The sequence below is a fragment of the Pantherophis guttatus genome, chromosome 4 (genome assembly GCF_059756535.1).
Source record: "Pantherophis guttatus breed Tessera chromosome 4, ASM5975653v1, whole genome shotgun sequence".
NCBI lineage: Eukaryota > Metazoa > Chordata > Lepidosauria > Squamata > Colubridae > Pantherophis > Pantherophis guttatus.
Window position 1 is genome coordinate 142,877,996 of NC_142066.1, and position 6,492 is coordinate 142,884,487.

Consider the following 6,492-nt stretch of genomic DNA (forward strand, 5'->3'; position numbering starts at 1 on the left):
GGTTCCAGTTTGTGAATGCTCATATAGCTAGTCCTTGACCTATGGCCACAACTAAGCCCAAAATTTATGTTGCTAAGTAAGACATTGTTTAAGTGAGTTTTACTCCATTTTATGACTTTCCTTGCCACAGTTATTAAGTGAATCGTTGCAGTTGTCAAATTAGTAAACCCACTTATGAGGTGAATCTGGTTTCCCCATTGATTTTGCCTGTCAGAAGGTCACAAAAAGATGATCACATGACCCCAGGATACTGCAACTGTCACAAATACACACCAATTGCAATGTGTCCAAATTTGGATCTCATGACCATGGGGATGCTGTTATGATTGAACTGTGAAAACAGTCATAAGTCGCCTTTTTCAATTCTGTTGTAACTTTGAACAGTCACTAAATGAATTGTTGCAAGTCAAGGACTAGCTATATATTTGTTGGTTACTGGCATAGCGAGTAAGTCAAACTAATGCAAAGTATCAATGAAAATTACTTTTTAAAAAATCAACCTTATTCTATTGCTCATACACATATATATCCCACCTTTATTATTTTTATAAATAATTTAGGCAATGAACATACCTTTCTCCTCCTATTTTCTCTCCACACAGCTACAATGCTAGGAGGTGACTTGAGCTTGAGTGACTGTCCCAAAGTCACCCAGCTAGCTTTCATGGTAAAGGCAGGACTAGAACTCCCAGTCTCCTGGCTTCTAGACTTTAACTGCTAGACCAAACTGTCTCTCTTTAAATGTAACAAAAGGGAAGAAATTTTCAGGAGTTAAAATCAGAGGTGCAAGTATGTATGTTTCTTAAAAGATACAGCAGGGAAAAACACCCCACAGATGGGATCAGATCAGGAAAGTGGAAATACCTGTCAGTAATCAAGACACTTAAGGCTAGTTACAAACCTGAACAAAAATTAGACAATTAAACAATGAAGTTTTAACCATGGGGCATAGAAATGAATAGCTTGTCCTCATTCTGTCATCTTGGTATAAAAAGGGCATTTGAGTTTAATAGCACAGTGTCCACATTTTATAGAAGGAAACTGTCGCTAACAGCTAATAAGGATTTGTGTTCAGATGTCTATAGAGTATATAGCTAAGAAGAACCAAGTACATCACAAGTTTTAGTCCTTTTCTTTTAATAGGCATTTGGGCTTAGATAAAACTTCCAGGAAGGCTTGCACTACAGCCACCGAGCTGTTCTCTAAATGTCTTTCACTTTGTGAACTGATGATCTGTTCTTAAGACAGAAAAATGTTTGTCTACATTGCTTTTCCTGTTTGTGCTCTTCCCACAAGCATTGAGGAGGCCCAGCTATGAGAGACAGCCTTGTGATTTCGTTGAAACAACCACACTGCTTTTGCTGTAACTTGGCAGCCTCTCGAAAAACTACAGGGAATAAGCTTTCTTCTTGCTTGGCATCAGTCATCTTTTGGATGTTCTGAAGCTGCCCTGGTTGAATGACCTCCCTAACTTTTAAGGTTTTGGTAGGACGCCAGCTACTGCTTGGTTGGTATCATATGATTTTGTATCAGTGACTTTCAGGAGTGAGTGTTATAACCTTCCCAGAATGAATAGATCAATAAAGAGAGAAATTCCCCTTTATTGTAGGAACTGCACCCAAGCTCCCAGGGAACTTGAAGGACTTAAATATTTTTATAATTCCTATCATGTGTTCACAATGTTCACAGTAGCCTAGGGGAAATACTTATTCACAGAGACAGGCCCATGAGCTTTGGTTATGTCATTCTCTTCAAGTTCTTTCTAAATAGTTGCCTCCCCCTGGCTCCAGGATGTTTTTTGAGGAAACATCAGCTCCCCTGCTCCGTGGATGGATCAAGCTGGATCATGGTAGTCTAGCAGGAAAGAGACATTTTCCAATAGAAGACAGGAGACATTCTCTCACACAATCTTCAGGGTGTTGGTGTCCTGTTGGTCTTTAATTGGCCCTTATATCTGGCTGCAGGACTCGGGACCTCCAGGGCTGTTTTTGCTTTGGAGAGAAGAGTACTTTCCTTGGCAATCAACTTTGTTTTTGTCAGGAGAATATCAGCCTCCTGAGAGATCTTTCACAATATTCCCATGGTCAAGATTTCCATTTGCGAACAAAAAATAAAAGTAAGCAAACAGATGCCCTGGGTTGCTGCTGCACACTATCAGTTCCCTCAGTTTATCCAAGGGTCTTGAAATTGACCGTGGCTCTGGAATTGCTGTTCAGTGTCCTCTTTATCCCTCCCTCTTTCTTTGGGCAGCTATCCACAAATCATCTTCATCCCTCTGTCCACATGAGATTCTGCAGGCAAAATAGGTTCCCACAATGCCTGCTTTCTTATCTTCTTTCCACATAGTCCTGGGTTTGTGGGGTCCTTGGTGTCCCTTGGTTGTGTTTTCTTGCAGACATTCTATTACTAAACTAGGTAACATCATCAGGGCACTAATGATGTTACCTAGTTTAGCAAGGAAACAAGAGCCATAGTGGCACAGTGGTTAGAATGCAGTACTGCAGGCTACTTCTGCTGACTACCACTGTTAGCAGTTCGGCTGTTTGAATCTCACCGGCTCAAGGTTGACTCAGTCTTCCATCTTTCCAAGATCAGTAAAATGAAGACCCAGATTGTTTGGGGCAATATGCTGACTCTATAAACAGCTTAGAAAGGGCTATAAGAGCCTTGGTGGTGCAGCAGACTAAAGTGCTGTTAAGTAGCACCAGCTGCCTGCAATTACTGCAAGTTCGAATCTCACCAGGCTCAAGGTTGACTCAGCCTTCCATCCTTCCAAGGTAGGTAAAATGAGGACCCGGATTGTGGGGGCAATAAGCTGACTTTGTATAAAAAAGAACACCGCTTGGGAACCCCGAAAGCTCTACTAAGCAGGTATATACAAAAGTATGAAGGCTATTGCATAATGCATTGTAAGCCACCCTGAGTCTCTGGAGAAAGGGCGGCATATAAATCGAACCAATAAATAAATAAATAAATATAAAGCACTGTGAAGTGATATATGTCTAAGTGCTAATGCTATCTGAAAACAAACAAACAACCGAAGCTCTGATGGCATGAAGGATTCCACACTTCAACCTTGAACTACAAATACTCTCTTCCATCCCTGGAAGAGTGCTGGAGAAGTCTCCTGTGAATCCCTTGGACTGCAAGGCGATCAAACCAGTCAGTCCTAGAGTTGATTAACCCTGACTGCTCTTTAGAAGGCCAGATCCTGAAGATGAAATTCAAATACTTTGGCCACCTAATGAGAAGGAAGGACTCACTAGAAAAGAGCCTAATGCTGGGAAAGATTGAGGGCAAAAGAAGAAGCGGACGACAGAGAATGAGGTTCCTTGATGGAATCACTGAAGCAGTAGGCATGAGCTTAAATGGACTCCAGTGGATGGTAGAGGACAGAAAGGCCTGGAGGAACGTTGTCCATGGGGTCGCGATGGGTCAGACATAGCTTTGCAACTAACAACAAGAAGTGTAATATTCTGTCTCCATGGTGGTAGTTACTCTTAATGATTGTTTTGTGCTTCCATGAGCAGAACCCCCCCCCCGATACTTGTTTCTTATGTGTCAACACTATACGTCAATAGGAAGTTGCTTCCCATAATTATCCTAGTATCAAGACCGACATCAAGAATTTCGACTAGTGGAGCAAATAGAAGGAATTTGAAATGGGTAGTACAAGGGGAAACTTAGTGGAAGAACTCTGAAAAGGTTTAAAGGATTACTGATAATGACAACCCAACTTGATTGTGGGAACTGGAATTACCACCTTAATTCTGGTATTTTTAATTTGTTATGAACCTATGACAACATTTTCATATTTTGCAGAGTAAACTAAACACTTTTTTTGGTGATGGGAATTTTGTCAGTGTATAAGAAATTATGAGCTGGGATAGCCATAACAAGTCTGGTTCTGGCTTCTGCTGCATGGTATTGTATACATGCATCATACTTTATATTATTGTATATAAAGAAGTTTCTTCTATAAATGAATCCTGCTGAATTATTTACTTGTGTGCTGGTTGGATTGCTGCAAACTCTAACAAATTTATCTTCTGTCCACCTGGATAAATACATTTTGGAAGATCTGGGTTGCCAATAGCAAACTCTAGTTAAAGAGGTGTTCAGTTGTGAGTTGGAATTCAGGCTTGGCAATCTCAGAAGTGGAGGATAGGATTGTTTGTCTTGGCCTTAGGGAAATGACACCAGGTTCTTATCATCTAACCTATTAGTTTGCTTTCACAGGTCTCAACAGAGAGACTTGGCTGTCACCACGTTTTCTCTTACTAAAGCTGTTTTAAAATCTTGGAAACACTTTGACACTGATGTGTTTATCCTCTTAGGATTTGGGTATTGTGAAACAAGAGAATGTTCCTAGGAGGCTGGATGGCTTAGCAAGTCAATAAAGTGGGCAAAGCTTTTTATTGATTAGTGAGTGCTTTCTTGATCCTATTATTAATACGTAACCATGGATGGGCATGTTCTCCTGAGATCCAGAACTCAACAGAATATTTTGTTCTAAAATTGAAATGTGTGATGGAAAACCTCACCACACTTCTGATTATATTGTTTGAAATTGGGCAGGCGCTGAATTATTTCCTTAACATTCCCCCAAATATAATTCTGAATCCCACACTTTTGCTGTAGGGATCCTTAATCTGGTGGTAGCTACTATAGCAATTAGAAACAATGATGTAACATAGAAACAATGATGATAATAAGTACAGTACCTGGGATATGCAGTTTTCAGGGGATCCTTATATTCAATAAAAGCATTGGCTATCTTGGGAACTGCATTTTCTAAAATTCCTTATACTGGGATGCTGTCATGAACATTCTTAGCAGAATGGAATTGGTGTTCCAGGGTATCTTAAACCATTGCTAAATATTCAAGAACTTTGGAAATCTATACATTTCAGAATTCCTTTCTCACTTACAAATATTTAAACATTTGGTTCATTTTCTAAGCTGGGGAAATTTAGTACTGTAGGAGTTAAATACCTACAGGTAGTCCTTGACTTACAACAGTTCATTTAGTGACTGTCCAAAATTTCAATGGCACTGAAAAAAGAGACCATCTTTCACACTTGCAACAATTGTAGTATTCTCCATGATCATGTGATCAAAATTCAGATGCTTGGCAATTGGTTCATATTTATGATAGTTGCAATGTCTTGGGGTCATGTGATCCCCCGTTGCGACCTTCTGACAAGCAAAGTCAATGGAGAATCCAGATTCACTTAACAACCATGTTACTAACTTAACTGATTCACTGAACAAATATGGCAACAAAAGTCATTAAATGGGGCAAAACTCACTTAACAAATGTTTCACTTACAGTAACAGCATAAATTTTGGGCTCAATTGTGGTTGTAAGTCGAGCACTATGTGTACTTGATTTTTTAAGGAGTCTTTTGCCTCTAATTTAAGATAGCTCTGAGAGATGTGTGAATTCAAGGAGCCTTGGTAGTACAGTGGTCTAAAGCACCCTGTTATTAAGACCAGCTGCCTGCAATTACTGCAGGACCAAATCTCGCCAGGCTCAAGGTTGACTCAGCCTTCCATCCTTTCTACGGTAGGTAAATTGAGGACCCAGTTGTGGGGGCAATAAACTGACTTTGTATAAATATACAAAAGGATGAAGGCTACTGCTTAGCACATTGTAAGCCGCCCTGAGTCTCCGGAGAAGGGCGGCATATAAATCAAATTAAAAAAAAAATCTTCCCTTACTCACATCTTCTCCAAGTTCTACATTTGCGAGTATTTATTGCCTCCCGCATCTGTTCTGACTTCCAAAAAAAAAAAAAACTGCAGGAATCAAAGAAATCCCTTTTGTCAAAAGCTTCTTCCAAGGGCAGAGTCCTGGAATGGCAAACTGATAACTGGCTGATTGAAGCAGAAATAAATTCTGGGCTTTATTAATATGAGGGTGAAAGCTAGCAGCAGAAATGGGGTAGAGGTATTGTTGATACCATCCATGGAACAAATATGTAAGCAAGTGAAGCAAACTATCAGTAAACATCAACATATCCCAAAATTGGTATGAAATACAGGTTTACGGCCTGAACCTGCATTCCAGCTTTGACTTAGTTGGCCTTTTTGAAATGAATCTAATTTGAATGGTATGAATTGGAAAAAAAGAAGAAGTTTGGAACAGGTTAAAAACTGGAAAAAATGGCAATAAACTGATGATGTGTTGCTTGAGTTACAACCAGTTTTTGGGAAGGAAAACCTATTGCTAGTCTTGGAAATTTTGATTCAGAAGAGGCCAGATGATCAAAGAGTTTAAATTGTCTCTCCTCTAAGAAAAGGTTGTTACATTTTGATGTTTTTAGCTGAGGAAAAAAAATAGATTAAAGCAGGGCATGACAAAGGTATATAAAAATTGAGTTTGGTGCAGAGAAAGCAAACAGGAAGATGTTTTTCTGTTCTCATAATACTGCCAGACAGTAGGGTCACCCAACAAACAAAGGAAGCCCCCTTTTCACCCAAGATATA